Genomic DNA, 25,209 nt, shown 5'->3' on the forward strand with positions numbered 1-25,209 from the left:
GAAGGGGAGGGTTAAAGTTAGGATTGTGGGAGGGAAGGGTTAGTCTGCAGGAGGTGTGTATTAAGGTTAGGCTGCAGGAGGGGAGGGTTAGGGGGAGGGGAGGAGAATGGTTAGCAGGCTTACTAGAAGGTGTTGGTATTCTGACCATCGACATTCAGACTGTCGGGATCTGGTACCCAACCCATAAATGGAACAGTCTACCAGGAACTATGCTGGGGACTTATAAAGGAAAAGAAACGAAGAATTTGTAACAGAAAACACATTGCTATGAGCAATCCGACAACCACTAGCAAGGCAAAAGAGACACAAACAAATAAAGGAAAGGTAAGATAGGCATTAGATTGTTTTCTAATGCTTCTTTGCCTTATATAAAAACTCTCAGCAAAATCATGAGTGTAGTATATCTTAAGTAGTGGTGTGTTCCTTCATCGATGCCTTCATTCTGTAAATGTGTATTTGAAACATTAAGTGGAAATCTAATATATACCAGCCTTGCAGATATAGATTAAGGTGACAGACATTTTAACCTCATACAGCTGTGATTACATCATTGTTAGTGGTAAGATGTGCACGCCTCATTAAAGAAAACAAAAATTTAATTTGCAATCACATTTCAAATTACATCTGGGATAAGAAAATGGTACGTCAATAACGTGTAATATGCTACATAATAATTATGTGCATATATCAAAGACATTGAATACATTAATAGAAACAAGTTTTAAAAGGTATTATGTACAGACTGCTGACACATCACATTTATTATTAGTACCGGCATACACCAAATCCACCAGCAATTATAGAAGATGATGTTCAGTCTGTTTACAATGGGGAATGATCTGTAACAGGCATCTGTCAAATTGTAGGATCCAGGAAATAGACATATAAAAACATGTTTTGCTATTTCTAATAACTGTACTTGAAATAATAAGCATGATTTTACATTTGTCAAGGATATGGTAGCAGATGTAATAAAGCCCCATACACATCGCTCAGAAAAGGGCTTCTTAGCGATATTGTTCATATTATCCTCTAGAGTGGACACTCAATATAGTTAATGATTAATGATATTCACTGACTCTTCAGGTAAATTGTGCAATATTGCCAAATAACCCTCATGTTCGGCGGTTCCCGGTGATAACAATGAACGGTATCAGTATCCAAAACTGTTTAGTGAGTACCAACAATACTGGCGACCCACAGCCAATATGGTTAACTAGATCAGCTGCAGCCACTGTCGGGTAATGTGTATGGGGTTATAGGCATACAGAGCAGAGACAGATAAGCTAATGATTGGCTGGTACTTTATCTCTCTGCACTGTAACTCTTTCCAAGGCTTAGTAATTCTCACACAGACTGTTCTATCCATCTATACCATGGGTCCTCAAACTTCGGCCCTCCAGATGTTGTGAAACTACAATTCTCAGCATGCCTTGCCACAGTTTTAACACTCCCTTATAGGAAAACTGTGGCAAGGCATGCTGGGATTTGTAGTTTCACCACATCTGGAGGGCCGTAGTTTGAGGACCCATGATCTATACTACTGTAGGTGATAAAAACATGAAATATGGGACACACTTTTTTAATTACTAAGAGGAAGCTCATAATAAATAACAAATGTATAGGCTTCGACCAATATCTAAGGTACTTGTGTATTATCACGGCGCCCACGATGTTCATCTTAGTACATCACATCGCATGCGATATAACCGCATGCGATGCAATTAGATTTTCAATTGCACAAGCACCCTGATGGGAGCTTTCAATGTTAAATGTACCCCCATTGTCAACGCCACGCCCACTATGAACGCCACCCCAAAGCGTGGCGAGCGCAGCGAGCCCGTGAGGGGCGGCGGTACGCGTCCTCCGACCTTTTCATACCCCCACTATCCACGTCAGCATGGAGTTGATTTTAGATCGAGCCTGACCGAGTCTGAAGTGTGGCGAGCGCAGCGAGCCCCGCGAGGGGTCACGGAAAACTTCACATGTATTCCGCGTCTGCTAGCCACGCTTCGCGCTCGCCACACTATCTTAAAAATCAACTCCACGCTGACGTGGATAGTTGGGGTATGAAAAGGTCGGAGGACACGTACCACTGCGCTCGCCTACGCTTCGGGTTGGCGTTCATAGTGGCGGTCCCGTTGACAATGGGGGGGGGGGGATTTAACATTCTTGGGGCATTTAACATTGTATGCAGGGTGCTTGTACAATTAAAAAACGCATGCGATCGTATCGCATGCCATGCGATATTTAATTGTACATTTTTCCGTTTTGACGCGAAAAACACATGCCATCGCATACCTTATTTAGTGGTATGCGATGGGCGCTGTGATAATACACAAGTACCATATCTAATTAATCCCCGATAAAACATCCAGTGTGACACACAGCTTCAGTAAACAATGGCTGATGCAGCCCTTTTTGCTGGAAAACAGACAGTTTGGGGGGATTTTGCTTCCCTGAGAAGCCATGGCATGGCCGACCAGGCTAATAATGTAGGCCGCGGCGATCCTATAACCTTTAGTCAGTGATCGCTTATAGTAGGATACCTCAGTGTAACGGACATGGTATAGCTTATTACATTATGATTTTTCTATGTATTATGGGCCCCATACATCAACAATTAATTGTGACAATCCTGAGATCTGGAGATGATTGCCACAATTAATTTTAGATGTGTGGGCTCCCCCTTTTGGCAATCCCAATCAAAAATTAATAGGGATCGCCAATCGATTGCTTAATCAGATTTTTAAACATGCTTAATAATCTGGTATTATCTGCAGACTTTTTTATATGTGTGAGCATTCCCAATTCATCTTCTTTATATATTTACATTATGAAAAGCTGAAATGACAATCGATTGGGCAATTTCCAGATATGAAGATGCAAACTTTAGATGGAAAAATCTGCCGATCACTGAAATAAATCTGTAATGTGTGGGAAAATCAAATAGATTGTAGAATCCATTTATCTGGCCAAAAAATCCTTGGATCTGGAAATCCATTAATTGTGATTGCTGATGTATGGGGCCCATTAGATTACCTTTCTACATGGTTTTAGAGATGTTGGGACTGCTTTAACAATGGTGTACAGTAGGTGTAAGGAAATAATTTACCGTTTTGTTATTAATATAGTGCAACAGCAAAATTGAACAAAGTATCTTATCTTCGTGCTTTATATAATAAAATTCCAATTTGGGCCTACATGTAATAGCCTATGAATTGCAGGCAGAATTTAGATTTTGTTGAGTTATAGGGGAGCAATGAAAAAATTAAGAAAATAAAAACCGACATGGTTTTGCCATTTTAACCTATTAACTGGTTAATATTTTTTATATATATAGTAGTGTTTCTTCTAGTACCCGCCATATTTTAAAACCCATGCAGTTTCTCTTCCCTGCCTGGGGTGTCACTGTCTGCTGCAGTGCTTCTAGCAGTGTGGTCCGTATATCAGCACTGATATGCAAACCAGACCTGTGCTAGAAACACCACAGCAGACAGACACACCCCAGGTAGGGAAGAGGAACTGCATGGGTTTTCAAATATGGCGGGTGCTAGAATGAACACTATATAGACAGGCGAGGCAAACGAAATGAGTTGCCAGGCAAAATACTTTATGCTTTAGAAAATTACCTTGAATAGGCAAAATCAATTTCACCAGAAAAAGACCTAATGACCAACACTGAATACCCATAGCAAAAGGCAATCTCTAAAAGGAAACTCCTCTACCACCTAATAGGAAACACCAAATCCAGTCTCTCCACATGGGATAGCTAATCTCTTACATCAGTCAAATCAACTCTATAAAAATGAAACTCCATCTGTCACTATAAGAAGTATTGTATCATCTATATTTCAAAATGTCTAGGGAAAAGCCAAAGGCCAGTATTCAATGAGAAAAATTTGCCTTGTTTTATGGCGAGTTTGTGCTGTTTTCGTGTTGGAAGGAGCATTTTGCTCTCCAAAAGTGAACCACCCTATTCAATGTGATATTTTCGCCGTCTTTTTAAGTGATTTCTCCGTCTTTTTAAGTGTCTCTCCGTGTAGCAATTCTCCATCTTTTCATGGAGAACTGGAATGTGAACTTTTAAACTAAAAGGTTTTTTTTTTAAATTTTGGTGTAAAAAAATCAGGATTTTTTTTCTGTGAAGGGGCATGTTATTTTTATTCATGTGCTTATAGCACATGAATATATATTTAATAAAAAAAATATATATATATATTTTTTTTTTACACAGAGCAGCCAGCAGGGGGCCGGAGCTCTTGAGCCGCTCATTAGATATTCATATATTCACTGCATCCGATCATTACATATGCACGATCGAGTGCAGTGAATACTGGGTCCCCCGCTGGCTATAGGGGGGGCAGCTTGTGCTGCCTGGGTCCTGGGGAGCCCACCTCCCCTCCACATATGTTCTGGGGCAGCCAGGGAGACTTTAATCTCCCTGGCTGCCATCGTCCCCCGGCTCAATGCCGGCTCAATGCCAGCTCCCTGCCGCGGACGCTCGTCCGCTGCAGGGGTTAAGACTCGCCGCGAGTGGCGGCGAGTCTTAACCACATTGAATAGTGGGAGCAGGAGTGGCAGCGAGCCCTCCGGAACAGGGCGAGTGCATGGCGAGAGAAAAAATCTCTCGCCATGCACGGAGAATTTTTCACGTTGAATACTGCCCACTGACCCAGGGTCGCGATATCAAAGTTAATGCTCCCAAAGACACAAGGTGGTCTTAAAATACCTGATTTTAAAACATATACCGTTGCGGTATTCTTTAGATATGCAAGTTGCTGGAGAGTTCGGTCTATACTGATTATGCTTTAGATGAAGCATATTTCCCTTACTCACCATCTGCCCTGCTCCATATGAAAATGAGCAATATTCCTAAAGAAGTTGCTAATAATGTCCTATTCAGAGATACCTACCTTAATTGGACAAGCCTGCACAAGAAACTTAAGGAAGATTTCAGGCATTTCTGAACCTTCATTAAATAATCCAGCCATTCACTATGGAGACAGAACGGATTAGCTCTTGCTAGCAAGGTCTTTGGCCCGGGAGGGATAATTATTCCATTTAATATACTGTCATAAATATTCACTTCCACACACCCACTTTTATTTATACCTTCAAGTCCGCCATTACATTCAAAAGTTACACCTTAACTCTCTCTTGGGTATAGCAACTCATGATATATTTACCTTGGTACCATTTAGGAACACTAGAAAATATACTCTGAATCAACTATACCCCATATTATTGGAGTCTGAGTTGAATCTCAACACATATTCTCAACAATTTATGTCAAAATGGGAAGAAGATATTCCGGGCAAAATAATCCATCCAGAAAAGACTTTGAAGAATTATTGTATGTACACTGTGGGCAGTATTCAATGAAGATTTTCGGCATGTGCAGCAAATCCTGTTTAGGATTTGCTGCACATTCGCCGCGTTCCGGAGGGCTGGAGCAGTCTCCCCAGGACACAGGCAGCACAACCTGTCCCCCAGAAGAGCTGGAAAGGGACGCGGGTAGGAAGCAGCTGCACTGCTCCCGCTCGTGCATATGTAATGAGCAGTGAATATATGAATATGTATTGAGCGGCTCTTCACCGAAAAAAAATTACTGATTTTTTTACGCCAAAAAAATAAAAAAAAAACTATATTGTAAAAGATAACATTCCAGTTCACCTTAAAAAGATGGCGATTGCTACACGGTGAAGAACAGTGACAACTTACTGCCCTAAGTATTTACAGTCAGCGTATCTTCAAGAGACACACCTGAAATCAATACATAGGATTTACATATCCCCAGCCCAACATAAATATGATTCCTGATGAAAAAGGGCAATGTTATAAGTGTTCCATGACAAATGCAAAATTCTTCCATTGCTTCTGAAGCTGTAATAAAATCCAGAGGTTCTGATAAAAAAATATAGGTTATATTAATAAAACCCTTAATTTATCTGTGGTATTGCTACCGGAAGTTTGTTTATTTTTTGCTTTTGATATATGGGACCTAGGTACCCATGGATCTAAACATATCACCTTTATGATCATAATATTTACAATGGCAAAGTTGATATTACGTCACTGGATAAAAAAACTGCTCCTACTCTGCAAGAACTTAAACTAATTTTCCTTCAACTTGTATATTTCAATATGAGAACTCTTATGCTGAATGAAATCACAACACCGGACTCCTTCCATAACAAATGGAACATGTTTATTTGCTCACTGGATAAAACTTCAAGACAATTCATCTTGTACCCTTTTGAGAAATGCCTTTGGCATAAAATTAACCCTTTGTTGGAATTACATTAATGTTAATCTTAACTTAATTTCCTATATATCTCTCAGGTCAACACTGCATACAGTATTATTTTTAAGTCAACCTCCAGCTGTTAATGTATACTCTCCTCATTTAACCCTAAACCATAGGACTCAAACAAGCAGGATAACAGGACATTGCCTCAAGCTGAGATGCAATTCAATTGTCCTACTAAATTGACACAGCCACACCCTGCCAATAACCCAGTATATTTCAGAAGCATATTGAATCTGAATAAAATATGCACTATACTGTAAAGTATGTATTGATGCCCAGAAAAGAGAATCCCCTCCCTCACCTTCTCTTCTTATGTGAGTCTAAAGGCCCATACACACTGGTCGACTGAGTTGAAAGCCGCTCAAAACAGCCTGTTTGAGCGGCTGTCAGCTCAAAGCCGGCCAGTGTGTATGCCCCAGCGATGAGCAGTGAGCGCTGCTGTGCGCTCCTGCATAATCGCCAGGAAAGCCGCTCATCTGCTGGTTATACCAGCAGATGAACGGTGTTGAGGACGGCTTTGCATAGCTCTGCGCTATGCAACGTCGTCCTCCCCCCTCAGTCGGCGCCGGGGGAAAGCGGCTTTCCCCTCAGTGATGATTGACATCGTTGTCCATACACGCTGGGCGTAGTCGCCCAGTGTGTATGGACCTTAAGTGTTAGTTAGTATGTTTAAGGTCATTGATTTAGGTTTATAGATAATAGGGTACTTGTGTATTATTAGGGCGCCCATTACGTAGTGGTGTATTGAGAATACGAATACAGCACTATGCTGGCTACGTAAAGTATGTAAGTGGCTCTGGAGCCCTAAAAATACACAATGCTTAATATCCCCACTATCCACATTGGCGTGGAGTTGATTTTATAAAGTGTGGTGAGCACAGCAAGCCACCGAGCCCGAAGCGTGGCAAGTCCCGCGAAGGGCCGTGGATACTTTATAAAATCAACTCCACACCAACGTGGATACTGGGGGTATGACGTGTATAGTGAGGGTATGACGTGGATAGTGGGGGGGTAAAATGGCTGGTCTATATTGACCCTCCTCCAGCCTGGTCATTCCCTGCTGACTCCCCTTGATCCACAGTGACTCCCCGGCAGTCGCATTCAGTCCCCCTGCTCCAGCACTCGCAATGGGCGCTGTATGCAATTAGCATAGTGCCGCTGGGGGAGCAGGGAAACCATGTGATGCGCCACCAGCAGCACTACGCTGAATTACGTAAATCGCCCACTGCGAGTGCCGGAGCAGGGGGACTGAATGCGACTGCCGAGGAAGAAACATGTTCATTAAGGAGGCATCTGGTGTGCTTCATAAGGTTCCTGAATGATAAGGCACATACCAAGTGACCTAAGAGATGAGGCATTTTCACTGAAACCTAGCATGACCAATAAGCCCTCCTTAACATATTTGTATCAATAATATATAGCTTATAGCTTATAGAATCCCTTTATTCGTCTCACAATGGAGAAATTTCAGTGTTACAGCACGGTGCCACGTAGTAGACGGGCGCAGCACCCAAGTCCAGGACCCTGCGATCCCAAGCCACCTCCCAAACGAGAAAAACCGCGACCGAACACGAACGCCAATCTACAGGTACCAGCATTAACCGGTAACTCAGTTACAGGAGGAATACAAATAGCGGGACGCCGCTTGACATTGTTCAAAAGCACAGACTAAATACAAACACACCTTTTTTTCTTACCAAGGAACCCTGAATTTACTGCAATTATTGCAAAATATTGTGACAACTGTGTACACACCGTCCAATTTATTGGACAGATAACTGACGACACACTTGTGTTGATTTTTTCTGCATTTTTTTTCATTTTCATTTTTTTGATTGATTTTTTTCATTTATTCTTTTCTTGTATTTATTCACCACGAGCAATTGTAAGAACCTTGAAGGAATACAATATTTCTGTCTTTCAAGTCAGGCGTTTGTATTGAAAAGGTCTATTGCCGCATACACATTTTCTATTAATTACAAATAAAGAACAACAATTTATTCATTTTAAAACAGACTGTAGAATTTTCATTAACGGAGCGCAGCACCACAAAATTATTCTCATACAGATAAGGGTAGTAGCATAATAATAAGAACACACATAATAAGATAAGATCCAAACAATATAACTCAAGAATCTAGGAACATGCAGGTCTTCTTCAGACCATGACAGTTGTACATTCTAATTGCAGCCGGAAGGAACGATCTGCGATATCTCTCCGTTGAGCATCGAGGGTGAAGCAACCTATCACTGAAAGTGCTACACAGATCTGTCAAAACGTTTTTGAGCGGGTGTGAAGCATTATCCAATAATGATATCATCTTGTTGATCATTCTCCTCTCACCCACAACCTCTACAGAATCCAAAGGCATTCCTAGGACAGAACTGGCCTTCCTTACCAGTCTGTTTAGTCTCTTACTGTCGGCTGTTGAAACACTGCTGCCCCAGCAGACCACTCCATAGAATATGGCCGATGCCACTACACAGTTGAAGAAGGATCTCAGTCTCCTCAGCAGATAAAGTCTACTCTGCCCCTTCCTATACAGAGCAGCAGAATTATCAGACCAGTCCAGTTTATTGTTAAGGTGAAAACCCAGATACTTGTAAGTTCTTACGATCTCAATATCCATTCCCTGAATGCTCACAGTAGTTGGGGGGGTATGATATACAGTATTCAGATCTGTAGAAATTGCCTTGTGTATACTGTGTACACAAGGCAATTTCTACAGATCTGAACACTGTATATCAAGCTCGTCTCAGGCTTCTTTATATTTTCTGCTGCTTAGGTGGCTTTACGAACCAGCTCCTGCAGTATACTGTACAGTAAAGTACTGGTCACCCTCTTTGCACCACAAGCATGCAACTATTATGTACTAGTAAGCCCGCTCGAAGCAAAAGCTTTGAAAGCTAGTCTGCTACCTTCTGTGTTTGCGCATGTGTGAAAAATGCCAGCAAATGGCAGTGTTTCGGAGACTCACGGACGCTAGACATATAAATAGATGATAAAAGTAAACTGTATGTAGTAAGCAGCAGATATAAATTAATCAACTTTTCCTTTAGGTTTGTTGTTATTGATTGTGCAGGTAAACACGAATAATAAGACTCCTCCAGCCTCCAAACTTTCAAGCGTTCCCTGAAAACTCACCCCTTAAGGCAAGCCTATCAAACTCCTGAACCACTGACATAATCATTAAAAGCTTTAATTCTAATTACAATCCATCTGGACTGGTCTTTGTAATCTGCTGGGACTGCTATACTATAGATAGTGCTAGCCTTGTGTATCCTTCCTATTTCCCTATAGATTGCAAACTTCCAACCTATGTCTGTCTGAGATTACCAAGTTTGTCCTATCTCTGTTGATTCCAATTGTAAAGCACAACGGAATATGCTATGCTATATAAGAAACTGTAAGTAAATAAATACATTAGTTAGGGCAGTGATGGCTAACCTTGACACTCCAGCTGTTGTTGAACTACACATCCCAGCATGCCCTGCATCAGTTTCAGCATGGCCAAATAGTAAAACTGATGCAGGGCATGCTGAGACGTGTAGTTCAATAACAGCTGTAGTGTCAAGGTTAGCCATCACTGAAATAGGGTTTCAGAAAAGTATTCTTTTGAAACATTGAAGATTAGGTTACCTTAATTCCTTGAGTACACAATGTGCTATTTTGTAATAATGACAGACCCATAAACTGCAATCCTTTATGTCTGCTACAAAAACTGTACCATATTCTGTTTGCTGCCATTAAAGTGCAGCCACAGGAATTTATGTGCGCACTAAGAAAAGCCCAGGTGGCCCCTGAGAGCAGATCCTTAAATAAGATGAGCAGGTGAAATACCACACATCAGTAAATGATAAGTCCAGGCTCACTGGTGATTTCATGGTATTTTGCCTTTATGTGCAGATGCCTTGCTGTGCTTGCAAAATGCAGAATGTATTTTAGATCTAAAAACTTGTAAAACATGAAGTGCCTGGCACTATTACACTGGGTTTTTTTTTTTTTTTTAATAAAGCCTTGCGGTGCCATTCTAAAATAAAAAGTTCAAAGAAATATGTATTTGTTGGCAGTGATAAGAGGATAATGGTTAAAGATAACCCACAACCCTTTTGATGACAAACATGTATTCCAAGATTCGTCTTGTTTACAACTACTAAAGGGATGATTGTGTTGGTGAAAATAAATATAGAAATATACAGAAATTCTAAAAACAAATTAAGTAAAAATTATAACCATCTCCATCTCTCACCAAATAACTGCATTAGTAATGTTTGTAAAAGCGACTATAGAAAGAGTTGTTCATATTTGCCATTTCTTAACCTTCTGGAGAGTCCTTTCTTACATAATAGTGTCTGTAGGCCAATACAGTTTTCTACTGTTCTAGATCATATCAAGTTTGATAATAAGTATGTGATCCATTCGGTGAGGTCATATTTTTGCATGTGGAAAGCTTAAAAAATAACATATTGTACAACACATACTGTATATTTGTTTCAAAATCTATAATACATTTCTCTTACAGCTTGCAGATTGCAAACTCAAGTGGGACCTGGATTTGAACCCAGATCAGACTCAGGTCCAAATATGCTCAGAGCCTTTCACATTGCATTTTCAACCCGGGCTATTGCCGGGGTAGTGCCTTTCAAACTGAACTCAGGACAGCCATGCTAAACAGAGTGATGTGATTAAAAATGGACTTTTTTGGTTTACATTGACGATGTTTCAGGAAAGAAAGGGGCTGTCGCCTGCCGTAAGCAATGTGGAAATCATGACTGAGAGCACGTCTGTAGTCCAGAGTTCATGATAGTTTCAGCAGTTGAATTCAGCTAGTTGCCATTTTGAAAGTGCACTGTAAATACTGTACATCTATATATATATATCTATATATCTATAGAGTATAAGTCGACCCGAATATAAGCCGAGGCACCTAATTTTACAAAAAAAAAACTGGGAAAACTTATTGACTCAAGTGGGACCCTCACTCGAGTATAAGCCGAGGGGGGCTTTTTCAGCATAAAAACTGTTCTGAAAAAGTAGGCTTATACTCGAGTATATATGGTATATATAGATATATATAGATATATATAGTCAAAGTATCCACTGAAGGAAATGAGCACTCACCTCAAAGTTTTTGTCTAAAAAACTTTTACATTTATTGGAAACAAAAAAATTTTTTTCAGAAAAAAGTATTTAAACATACCAAGTGAAGCTGTCAGTTTTACAAACTGTCCCGATGTTTCGATCCCAATCCGGGATCTTTATCAAGGGGAAGTCACCAGGGGCAATATCAGCAAGAAAGTGAAAAAAGCCAGCAATCCTGAGGTCTCTGTGTGCTGTGGCAGAAGGACCTCAGGATTGCTGGTTTTTTTTCACTTTCTTGCTGATATTGCCCCTGGTGACTTCCCCTTGATAAAGATCCCGGATTGGGATCGAAACGTCGGGACAGTTTGTAAAACTTTCAGCTTCACTTTGTATGTTTAAAACTGTTTTTCTGAAAAAAAAAAATTTGTTTCCAATAAATGTAAAAGTTTTTTAGACAAAAACTTTGAGGTGAGTGCTCATTTCCTTCAGTGGATACTTGGACCATAATTGGCACACTGCGGTGTGACCATTTGGGCACCCCTTAGGCTGACTACCAGTAAGTGCGAGTGCGGGTATTACTTTGTATATCTATATATAGATATATAAAGATACTCATGAATGTAATCAATGTGCTGCTTGTGTACAGGGCTCAGGGTGTTGACATCATGGAGGGAGACAAAAACAGCCAATCAGTACCTTTTGCTGAAAACCTGTTGAATATCCTAGGTCAGAGGCTTTCACACTGCATAACAACCAGGATCTTAAGGGTCAAAATCCTTCTTTTAACATGGGTTGAAATGCTGGGTTACTCGACCCAGGTTATTCACTTTGGCGCTTTCACACTGCACCCCGACCCGGCAACAATACAGCAATAACCCGGGTCATTTATGTGATGTGAAATGAGTATCTAAGAGTTGAAATGTATGGGCGCTAGTTTCCATTAAAAGAAGGTGTTCCACAAATCAAAAGTGGTGTAAGGGCTCAGGCGCATGATAAGAGAGTAGGGGACTATTCCTATCGAGAGTACACTGCTCAGAAGAAATATGCAATGTGTAGCATACATTTACACAAAAGTCACACAATAAATTGGCGTACCCTAGATGTTTTCCTGAAAATGTAAATCTGGAAACAAAAAAAAAAAAAAAAACGTTTCAAACCTTTCAATACACAAAAATAAATATCCAATATCCAAATGTATGATTGCAGACAGGCTGAGGTGTTTAAAAAAAAAGCATTTGAACTAATTGTCAGCTTATAAAAAGGCAAAGTTCATTTTAGGAGACAAATTCATGTTAATATCTCTGTGCCAAGTTGACTTGAAAACTCATGAAATGATAGTACACAATATCTTGTGAACAGCACAGCATACAATACAAAACCTTTAACAATATCCTCCATCAGCATGATCTTGTGATTTCAGGATAAAAACCTTAAATTACCTATGGCTTGCTGACAAGTATTAAAGTTGGCACATCAATAAAAAAGCACAAAATTAAAGATTACAATCTCAGGCAAAATATATTTTACATTAGGCAGTTCTGCTTGACACACCATACGGAATGCATCACACAGCTACATAATAAGTAGAAGGAATGCATTTTATATAAAAGGATGTTTGCATGGAACTACATAGCCCAAAGAAGCAAGTTACAACAATATACCAACAATGATAGAGAACCAGAATTGATCAAGACTCTTTAGGGGCCAATCCAATTGCAGGTGATGTGCCACCAACTACAATATCACTGTGATATTTGCTTATGACTGCACCAATAATATAGCTAGCTTATTTTTGCTCATCTTTGAGCTGAGATACAAAACTAGCGATGTTGCTGGTCACAAGGTGCCATTACTGAATGGCTAGTCACACCTGTCACATTTAATTTAAATCCCAACTTTAGAGAGGATGTAGTCTGAAATAGTTGGAACAATTATAATCATTGAAATAGGTCCCCTCCTTTTTAGTTGGGACATATACTGTACGCCATATTCTAACAGGTTTTTCTTCATTGCCAGAGTGATCTATCAAAAATAATATATTTACTATAGCCTAACCAGTGCAATTGTGTCAGTGGAACACTGTTCCAAGAGAATAAAATAAATGCCATTCCTAGCCACTTAAGTAGGCCATACACTTTTCTCAATCCCCCTTGATCTGCCTGGGAAGGTCCTTTCGCATGTAATATATTGCATGCATCGCCAGTCAAATGTACCCAACTCAGAAGCAATCCAAGAGATTTCTTCTCCAGTCAGTGCGACTCGCATGCTCCGGTGCGATGTACATGGGACCGTGCATCGTATCGGAGCTGTCGTCATTCACCTGCAAATTGGGCTCTTTTCCTGCAATTGATCACCACAATCACAGGAGAAGAGCCCAAATTGCAGGTGAATTGCCTAGTGCATGGGCACCTTTAAGTAGGCAAGAGTAAGTGTGAAGTGAGGAGATGGGTTCCAAAACAAAAAGCTGTTTTACTCATGCTAAATTGAGGACGGCCCACACTTTAACATCCCACCATAGGTCACTGATAAGTGTTTGACTGGCCTCGTCATTGGTAATAAGGTATCTGGATAATACATAGACAGTAACTAGGTAAACCGTCAACGTAAGCGGCATGCATTAGGTCGAATGGTTCAAAAGCTCAACAGGTTCAAAGGGCTGACATGTTTTTGGGGATTTTCGTAAGTAACATCTGCTTGATTTATAATCCATGTGGACTATTGTTCGGAATAATAACCTGTGGCGAGCACACAAAGATATTAGTTACTACTGATGGTGGATACATATTATCGAACATAAAATATCTGACCCCAAAACTTAAAAAACTTATGTCAACCTTTGTACCAGTTGAATTAAACAAATACTTTAGATCTTTTATTCCACACCTGGTCATACAACTACAAATTAGAGCAGTGGTTCTCAACCTCGGTCCTCAGGACCCCCACACAGTGCACGTTTTCCACATCTCCCCACAGAATCACAAGAAAATAATTAGCTCCACCTGTGAATCTTTTAAAATCAGTAATGAGTTCAACTGTGCACATGCTGGGTGACCTAGAAAACGAAAACTGTGTGGGATCTTGAAGACTGAGGTTGAGAACCACTGAGATAGAGTAACACAGTGAGGAGTGGACACTAGAACAGGATTCGGTAATTGCCACTGTGTCTTCAAACAAGGAGAGTACAAACAAAATTATGATGAAGACCTTATATAACTAGCCCCAGGATCCAATAATTTATTCTTATTGTCTTCTAATTGGCTCTGTTTTTTTAATAATTGCTTAATACAGTGTACGCATACAATTCCTGGAGATATGCAGGCCATACATTTGAGCCACAATTCCTCCTGCTGCAGAATCAGATCTACCCATCAAAGACCAAAAAACACTGATCGGCAGACATCCATGTTCGCTGAACAATCGAGTATGGGCAGAATGAAGCATGTTGAAAATTTCCAACTTGCCTAACCCAATAGTTATTTGTATGGAATATGCAATTCAAAAATTCCTAACATATTGGATTCCCCCAAAACCCAGATTCAAGCATAAGGAAAATGGGTAATTGGAGTTCCGATTCTGAACAACCCTAAGGCCGTGTACATACTGGTTGATATAGCAGCTGTTTAGTAGTGCCACAACATTTGTGTACACCCAATGTGTCTATGACAGTGATGGCTAACCTTTTCAGCTTGGTGTGTCGAAAATCGTGAAAAGGTGTAGCCTTCCTAGAGTCGCGTGTCACTTCAAGAAATATTAATAAGTTGGTGATATTTGCAGCCATAATAAAGATCAGCCATAATAAAGAGTTATATTTTTAATATCAATCACACCAGCCCCACATCACACCAGCCCCAAGTTGTCCCCCATCACTCCAGCCCCACACTATAGTGCCCCCATCACACCAGCCCCAAACTGTGCCCCATCACATCAGCACCACACTGTAGTGTCCCCATCACACCAGCCCCAGGCTGTCCACCATCACACCAGCCCCACGCTGTAGTGTCTCCCATCACACCAGCCCCACACTGTAGTGTCCCCATCACACCAGCCTTACACTGCCCCATCACAACAGCCCCATACAGTGTCCCTATCACAACAGCCTCACACTGTTTCCATCGCACCTTGTCCTTTATGTCCCCCTATCCCTTTCAGAACATATAATACAAGTACAAACAATATATACTCAGCGGGGGGGGGGGGTGATTGGTGTGCACTGCTCACTGTCTTTTGCCGCAGATCCGTTATGGTTGCCACCACCCCCCCCCCCCCCCCCCTTACACAGAGGAGGGGTGCAGCATTACCAAACGAGCAGGGTTAAGTGGCAGCGTGCGGGCCAGGCGGCAGCATGCAGAGTGGACCGTGCAGTGACTGCTGCAGTGGGGACTGGAGGACAAACATTTAAGCCAGCAGAGCTCTACACAGACCCCGCTGCCGGCACCAGGGTAGTCCCAGCTTCCAGGCCACTAGCACTCCATGTCCCGTGACCTGGCTGTCGGCATCTCCAGTTGAAAGGCTAGCATTGCTCCCTCCAGCGGACAGGTGACGCCCCCCTCTGTCCCCTTCCAGTTGGCGGCACAGCATGCGTCCTGGCTTAGCCACTTCCCTTGCGCACATTTACGGGGTTTCGCTCTCCGCACACCGGTTGGTCAGACGCGTGTCAGTCAAAGTGCCTTGGCGTGTCACGAGTGACACGCGTGTCATAGGTTAGCCATCATGGGTCTATGAACTACGTTGTTCCCAGACATATTGTGTTGGCCCTGCAGTACAGCCAATGCAATTATATCTTGCAGATATATCTGCATGTCTGGATGTGTGTGCTAGTGACCCTCTAATCAGCTGCAGGGACCACCTACAATGAAATCACAGCTGAGTGTGCAAATTCAAATGCCCGCCCAGCTGTGATGTCTGACCTGACATATCGAGTGGTCAATCGGCAATTGTGTACAGCTTACCAGAATTGGTAGCTCAATGAGTGAATGATAGTTTAGTGACATACCTGTGTGTAACCAACCTAACAGGACAGTTGGATCTATAATAGCTGTAGTTAAACAACAGTTTATTCTAGGCGAATGTTAGTTGTCATCCTATAGGACTTCTTGGGTCTTATAATATTAAATGAGTAACCACGCGGCTGTGTTGTGTGCAGCTGTGGTAGCTGAAAGTGTGACAAAATATAAATAAGAATATTGGAGATATTCCTGGAGATCCTTCATCTGAACTCACTCCCTTCTTCTGTTTGTCTTCCACAGGTAACTTGGATTCATACTCCTAACATCCCTGCAAAGTGATGAACATATTTATATTTGGGTATTGTATTCGGGCAGGAAAGGATTGTGTATTAGTGCGGGGGTATCTTGGACTTTCCCTATTCACACTTTGCAGCAAACCTTTTACTCTGGGTGGGGCTAGGGACAGACACAGGTCTGATACATCTCTATCTAACCTAAATCTGGACGGCTGATTGCTGTGTGCGGCTGTGTTGTGTGCAGCTGTGAAGTGTGGTAGCATAAAGTGTGATGAAGTATTAATAAGAATATTGGAGATATTTCGGAGATAAACAGGAGTGCACAGGAGGACACAATCTACCTTCTAAAATCCCCCAAACAGACTGCTATCAACATTCAATAGTGAGCTAAGGACTTCACCACCTCCAACACATACTGAATGCACGGACTGGACAGCCCTCACTGACCTCCCTGCCTGCAGGTCTCTAAGACCTAATGCTCATAGACAGTACTTTCTGTTCAACCTAATATCACTAGTCTGTTGTATCTCAGTGCCAGATTCCACATCAGTTCTCTCTGCACTGTATATGTCCCACTACTTACCCTAATGCTGGGTACAACCCAAAACGATTTGGGCTCAATTCACCCGATTTCAATGCATATTCGACCGATTGTATGTTTAAAAAAAAAAAAAAAAAGCAGAACTAGGCATGTTTTTAATGCGATTCCGATACGATGCACATCCTGCCGATCGTTTGGTCGCTTTGGAGATTTTACCTGCTGCACTAAAGATTTGTCATCTACAATAGATAGGGTACAGATCGTGAGAAGATCTTGCGCTCCAATAGATCATAAGACCATCATATGACTGTTTCACGATCGCCTCACGATCATGGCCGTTCTGGTGTGTACCCTACCAACTCTCTTTTTATTTTTCCATAACTCTCCATTTTGACATTATCTTTCTGAACTACACTATTGTACATGAGCCATGGTTTCTCGATCCTGTGCTATATCTATTCATGCTGCATGCTTTCTTCCCCCTGGCAGGGTGTGTTGTGGCATGGGCCAATAGTGCAGGGCTGTTAGGGGTCAAGGGTGCAGGTGGAGGGGGGCGAGGAGGATAGGAGGAGGGAGAGGACTACTTTGTCCATCTGATCACTTCTTGCCTTCAGGTCTCCTTACATGCACCTCATGTTACCTGTCTGTCTCCCCCTCCCTCAAGACTGTAAGCTCCTTGGAGCAGGACCGTCTTCCCTCAATCACAGCTCTCTTACTCACCTACCATCTATACTCAGGTCTCTTAGGGGTAGATGTATGAAGCAGTGATAAGGGAGGAGAAGCGATAAAGTGCCTGGTACTTTATGGCCGGCCAATCAGCTCCTACCTGACTCTTTTTAAACCCAGCCTGTAACTTAACAGTCAGTAGCTGATTGGCCGGTAATAAAGTACCAGGCACGTTATCACTTCTCCTTTATCACTGTTTCATACATCTAACCCTCACTCACCTACCATCTATACTCACAGCACTCTTACTCACCTACCATCTATACTCACAGCTCTCTTACTCACCTACCATCTATACTCACATCTCTCCTCCCTTGCTTCCCTACATCTCAGCTGTACTGTGTACTAAGAATTGTGCTGCTAATTGTTACTTGTGCTCTGTTGCTCTTATATTTACAGTAGTTCTGTGTAACCTGTATTGTTCTAATGTGTGCTATATGTACGGCGCTGCGTACCACTTAAGGGTGCCTTATAATAAAATTGTAATAATATTAACCATGTCAATCAATCTATTAAAATAGCTTTGGGAACACAGGTATAATTCCTGTACTTCCCTGTACCATGAGGATATCATAAAGTACAGTTATCAAGCTTTAGAGTCACCTTGATGTTGATTGCACTTTAAAAATTAAAACTGTGCGACCTACTGCCATTATAAAATATAACTATCACCTTAATTATATACAGACTCGTATATTAAATTATTCCTGGACATTACATGTATCATTTACTGCAAATAACAAGATTGCTTCATGTTACCTAATAACTAGATTTTTACACAGGGAATGCCCCTAAGTATTTCTTATGAGACTGAATAATAAGAACACTAATGTCTCTCAGGGGAGAGGAGTTAAATAAAAAAAAAAGGAACTATTTTGAGGCTACCTTGAGGGAAAATATGTTTTGTACTTGCTGACCTGGAAATATGAAGTGAGTGGCAGCCACCTTAATTACTTTCTACTGAGGCAGACTGGCCGGGTTCCTTGGGATATAAACTTACAATAACATAGTAAGACAAGGATGTGGGAGACTAGTGCCATTATAATGATGTCATCGCCACAAAAGGCCAACCAGAAATCCAACTAACCACAAACCTTTTAAGGGAGTGCTGCCAACAGTCCTGACATCTGATGCAAGTATTGGAACACAGAAGTGTTTAATCTTGCAGATGCCTGATCATAACAATGGGATCAGGAGGATTTGCTGTAATTATCAACTTTAGAAATTAAAGTAATTACATGAGGACAAGTGCTTTAGTAGATTATGATCAGCAAGCTATTTTAATACTACCTATTACTCTTCTAGTGCGCACAGTTAAAGTTTTTTTGGGTGTTTAACATATAATGAACTTTGTCTCTCAGTGAAATGAATCACTATGACATTCATAGGACAATTGGAAGGCTACCTTTCCCGTGATGCACTAACTTTCACAGATGCACTAACTGTAATATATATTATACTTTTCAGACTAATCAAATTAAAATGTCATGTAGGAAACACTGAAATTAATAAATTCATAGTAATCATGCTTTCTTTTCATAAAATAAAAATGTATTCAAATCTGGGATATCCTATTATCCACAATCGCTGATCTCAGGTAATAGATGAACAAAGGGATAATCTAATTAGCCAAAAAGCCAGGTGTAGCAATATTCCCAAAAGCAGACCAATTTGCCAATGAAATGCTTCGGCAACCAAAACACGCAGGTTTCACCGAGAACCCATGCGTTTTATTGGGCAATCCAATTGGTGAAACACTGAGGAAAAAGTGTGAAAAAATTGACTTTTTCACACCAGAAGTTTTATCAGGCATAATAGGATATCTTACATAATAAGAAATGAGACATGTAAGAGACATTGGGGGTATACAATTAAGTAAAACATTTTTGACTAGCTGAAAAGTAATGGAAATTGCTATTCAATTCAACGGTTTTTCGACATGTTTCGCTGATTCGGCGATCCATGTGTTTTTCAGCTGTGATGGATCTTCCAAGTCAAAAAATCGGAGCGGTAATTGAAAAGGTCGAATGTAAATTTGATCTAAAATCGTCAAAAAGTGCAGATTATTTGACTGTCTAAAAATTTTCTAGCTAATAGAATACCCCCATTGCATGAATTTACATGGAATCCTATTTTAAAAGGTGATACTATAAATAATAATGGTCAAGGGTTCATATAATTTACTTCATAGCAAAAGATACCAGGGATGGTGCAAGCCCTATAACTGTGCACCCCCTTAGGTGCCATGTCCCTATCACAGAAGGCAAGATATGAGGGCGGTATCCTTGGCTCTTAATGAAGTGTGGAACTCAAAAATACGTGAAACACGACCAGCGTACCTTCTATAGGTAGCTGCATCTCCTTCAGTGGCCCCTCTATGTTTGGTTATTGCACAAACATTTTTACAAAAACTGGATGTAAAGGCGCCCAAGTCAAGTCAAACCACTTATTATTATTAACAGTTCTTTATATAGCATAAATATATTCTGCAGCGCTCTACAGAGAATATTTGACCATTCACAGTCCCTGCCCCAGTGGAGCTTACCATCTATATTCCCTACCCCATGTACATACACAAAAATGTACATTAATCCTATGAGTGCCAACATCTGTGAGAGATGTGCAAAATATGAGTTTCAACATCTCTGTGAGAGATATGCAAAACATCGGTGAAAAAGGCCAGCGTCACTCACATTTGTTATATAAATTAAAATAAAAAATTTTGTGTCAAAAAAAAAAATATATTATATTTCCCATAGAAGGTCAACATTACAGGTCATTATGATGAATAAAAATGTTTGTTTGGCAATTTTTACAAATTCACTAGGCACTCAAAATGTTAACATTTATTTTCTTGGGAGACATACAGATCCTGCCATCCTTGGCCGGGGCTCGCCAGACCCTCCCACACTGGTGAGCGCCGGCGGCAGGGGCTACACTGAACGGGGACGTGCGTGCGTCTCACACGCACACGCGTCCCAGTCTCTCGGCGGGGATGCTGCGTGTCCCTGACCATCTGCACTTCAGGGAGATGGGCAGGGTTAGGGGGGCAAGGGGTACCTGTGGCGACGGCGGGGACCGGAGGCAGGCTCAGTTTCCAGGGGGCATGCGAGCGTCTCGTGCGCGCGCGCCCCCTGGCAGGGATGGGGTGATGGCGGGGCTGGCGTTTGAAACGCCAGCCCTGCAAAGAGGAGACAAGCCCCATCTGTATAACCTACCAGAATATTTTTGTATTGTGGAAGGAAACTTTACTTAATGGTAGTATCAACCCTAGTTGGTCCTACTGGCATAATGACTGAAATATTCCAGTTATACTGGATAACCTGCTATGCTCTTGTGAAGTTAGGTACTGGCAGTATTTACGCATGAACAAATAATGTGGGGTAGCGCAGTTATACTAGCCATTAAGTGCTTATGTACGTGAACATCAAAATCAAAAAGAATGAATAACTGTATGAAGAAACCTGCTCTTACTGAATTTCACAAATCGTGATAAAGTCCTGACACCAGAACTATTCCATCTAATCTGGACTGCTAGATGGTACGTGCACTGTACTGTAAATTCCATGTGATGGAGCAGAACACACCCCTCTTTGTTACTTGCATAATCTGCCTGGAATGACTTTTGGAGAGCAGGAAAGTATGCTCCAGACTGCATTGTATTACACAGTCAACACAACAGAAAGGCTGCTTAACATAAACTGAAGTGGTGATTGTATCACAGGTACTTTTCTCTATCAAACCTGTCAAATTCTGCTCCAGAGACTCACGGTCCACTGCAACTTACATCACTACCCGAGTATCTATCATTTCTGATTTGAAGAGCAAATGTCTCCAATGGTTTGGGAATGACGTAGTGCTTCAGAGATAGGCAGCAGTTTATAATTCACAGCTGTGAATAATTTGTTGCTCTTTTCTGGACGCTGTATTCCAGAGCCCAGACATTTCAAAATATACCCAAGTGTTTTCCCAATCCTCTGCACTCGCAGCCAAGCCCGCAGCTGAAGAACATAGTCCAGCACATAAATCCCTCTGGTATTATTGCTAAGGGCATAGTGCAGTGTTTTCCTACCAGTACACGGAGACACGTGTCACAGTGCTGAGATGTGTGTTATTAGAATATTAGAGATGAGAGGTAGAAAGTCTTCTAGTAGGTTTAAGACCGATGAAAAATTAATAATCTTTCTTTTAGATTTATGTTTAAATATACACATTCCTAAACTGTGCATGACCTTTCAAAATGTTTCTGTATTTAAATGTGATAGATATATATATATTTATTTTTATATTACACTTGTCACCCCTAATGCATAGAAGGCATTGCAGGCAGATCAATGTTATCCACAAATTATTGTGTTTTAGCAGGGCCCCAAGAGATGCAAGCTAATGAGGTGTAGGCCTCTAGCACCTGCAAAAATGTGTTATCTGGAGCTACATACAGTATTTAAAAAAAAAAAACCAAGATGATGATGATAACACCTGAAGATTTCCGATTACCTGTTTGTGTACTGGCTTGTCCAGCTGCCAGTACTTCCAGCATTACCATTTCAGTTGCATTAAGTTGTCAGTCTGTAGGCATCAATTTGAGTTTCTTATTTAAATACAGGGAAAACACAACTTTTACATTTACTAATAAACTGGTCATAGTATCATCTCAACTATTACACTTCATGAAATTAGCCCCTTGAGAGGTGGGTTTTTGCTGGGGCAGGACAAACCTACCAGGGCAGGTTTGCCCCAGCAAAATCCACCACAGAACGTAGGAAGCCCCCCCCCCCATCACCTCTGGCATTTGTACACCTATGTTCACTGCAGCTCGGGAGTACTCGGGCACCTGAACTCCTGAGTACCCCCGAGCCGCCCCAAATATCCCCAAGCCTGACGCCTTCATCACTGCTGCAAATGGCAGCTGGGGAAGCGGCAGAGAAGCTCCGGGGTACGATCGCAGGAGCGGAGGGGGCTGACAGGAGGGTGGAGGCTCTAGAGGTGGTAGCGCCAGTGGTGCTCCGCTGGAGGCACCACTGGCACGCACCTACTGCATAGTGGTATGCCCGGAAATTTTCCAGGACAGCCCGCTGCGGCAGCACAGCTGAGCCCGGAAAATTTCCGCCCATACCACTCAAGTGGTTAATGTACAATAAGAAGAACTTGATAATTAGGCCTAAAATAAATTACCCATAGTACATACCGTGTGCTTGTAGCTCCAGGATTAAGTGCCCCAGGCCCCTGGTAAGCACACAGGCTGTAATTACTGCAGATTTCCATTCAAACTCTCCTGTCGTGTGAACCGAAATCCGCGGTAAGTAGGGCTTTCCGATCTTGTTGCAGCTGCCTCAAGCACATTTAGCAATATCTCCATGCACGGAACTTGCAAATGAGCTTGTTATTGAATAGCTATGGGTCAATAAAGCCTGGAGCTTCAAGCCCACGATAAGCATCTCAACTAATTGAATCATGCACTCAATGTGGTTTTAGCATTTACAATTGACACTGTCCAGCTACATCTCTACACTATAAATTACGCTCATTTAAAATATAATCATCTAATACAATTATACTGTATAAAATTACAAATTCTAAATGTCTTCACGATCTCTGCATACTAAATGGAGGCCACTAGACTACAGCAAAATCATTGCCATATTTGTGGAACCCAGCTTGAGATGACGGATGCTTTGTATCTGTTGTACTGCTGAAAGTAGCCACTAAAACAGTGTCTTCCAACCAATGGGCAGTAGCACAATTCTCAAGTGTACCGCCGAAGCCATAAATGCATTTTTAACGCTACACCCTGGGGCACTTCCGACTGAAAATACTTGCTATTGGCAAAATGTCTCTCCTGTGTTCTGCAAGCAGATAAGCCTGGCACAGACTCTGTTCTGTACTTTATTGTGTTCCTCTGGGGATCAATGTGTTTTATTTTTGTGTTCTATGGGGGACAGTGTGAATGATTGATATTTTTATGTGGGGCTAATGCAATTTTTTGTTGTTGTTTTGTTCATGCGGGAGCTAATGTAAGTGTTTTCTTCCCCGGGGGGGATGATGATGGTGTGCCTTGGGAATTTTATAATCTTGCTCAGTGTGCCGTGAGTTGAAGAAGGTTAAAAATCTCTGCACTAGAAGGTGGGTAAACTGTCGCTACACAGGTCAGCTGTGGTATTTAAACAATGTTCAATTGGCAACAAGGGGCCTAATTTGTTCCAAGAAAACATTCCCAACAGCATAGGATCAGCACCACCAGCCTAAAATAAGGAGACAAGTCAGAATGATTTAATGGATTTAGGTTATTTACACTGAAATGAATGCTGAGCATTATGATCTCACTGTATCATGCCTCTTTGTATCAATAGCAAACTCTCTCCTACAGTAAACTCGTGGTTTTAATTCTGCATGTTATGAAGTTCTGGTCACTAGTTTATCCCACAATCTTTCCCTACATGTTTGATGCTCAAACAAAAGTGCATCGACTACAGATGGAGACGCTCTCATCAGAGTGGCTCCCATTCACTGGACAATGCCGTACACCAGAATGGGTGCTTGTGTGCCCCATTCTCAGCAATGGGACGCGCGAGCCTGTGAGATGCTCGCGTATCCCAGTTTCGCCGTCCTCCAGCTGCCGCCAGATCTTGCGATATGGTGAGCTGGCGGAAATGGCGAGTATGGCTCCATCTGTAAAACAAATATGAAGTTAACTAAAGATTAACTGAATGCTGCATTTCAAAGTGAGCAAAGTGAAAAAGAGAATACATCTCTGCTGGTTTAGAGTTTAAACCGCATGAACAAAGAATCATATTCTACAATAAAATACGCGTAGCGGTGCTAAAAGAAATTCCAGTCAAACTATAGTAATGCCTGTCGATTGTGGGCTCAAAATTATTGCTAAATGAAATAAAGTCCCATATTGCAATAGGAACAAAACTGTAGTTTTTACTTTTGTTTCTCCTTTCTTTGAGGTAGCTCATTTAATGCTTAGAACAGTGGTTCCCAAACTTTTAGAATCACGGCACCCTAAAGTATCAGAGTATTTTTCATGGCACCCCTAGGCCAAAAGTTGGTTACTAATTTCAGGAAAAATATTAAATTAGTTGTGATTAAAATGTTTTCCTTAGGTCCACTTATGTGGTGAGAAACATGATTCACTTCTGTTTACCCACATATTCTTAATTGGAAGCCACAAGCACTGATTTTGCCTATTTCATTGGCCATAAATAACTTGAACTGGTTCTGGGCCACCAACCTGAGGCACCCCTGCAAGTGCTCCAAGGCACCCCAGGGAGCCACGGCACACAGTTTGGGAACCACTG

At 41.4% G+C, this 25,209-nt stretch overlaps 1 protein-coding gene across 2 annotated transcripts in view; it reads right to left on the minus strand.

Moving 5' to 3' along the window:
* The window catches only part of TTC27 (tetratricopeptide repeat domain 27), a 414,154-nt gene that overhangs the window by 285,591 nt on the left and 103,354 nt on the right, over window positions 1-25,209 (minus strand). The window lies entirely within an intron of this gene.

This window comes from Crinia signifera, chromosome 3 (genome assembly GCF_055691185.1).
Source record: "Crinia signifera chromosome 3, ASM5569118v1, whole genome shotgun sequence".
NCBI classification, from domain to species: domain Eukaryota; kingdom Metazoa; phylum Chordata; class Amphibia; order Anura; family Myobatrachidae; genus Crinia; species Crinia signifera.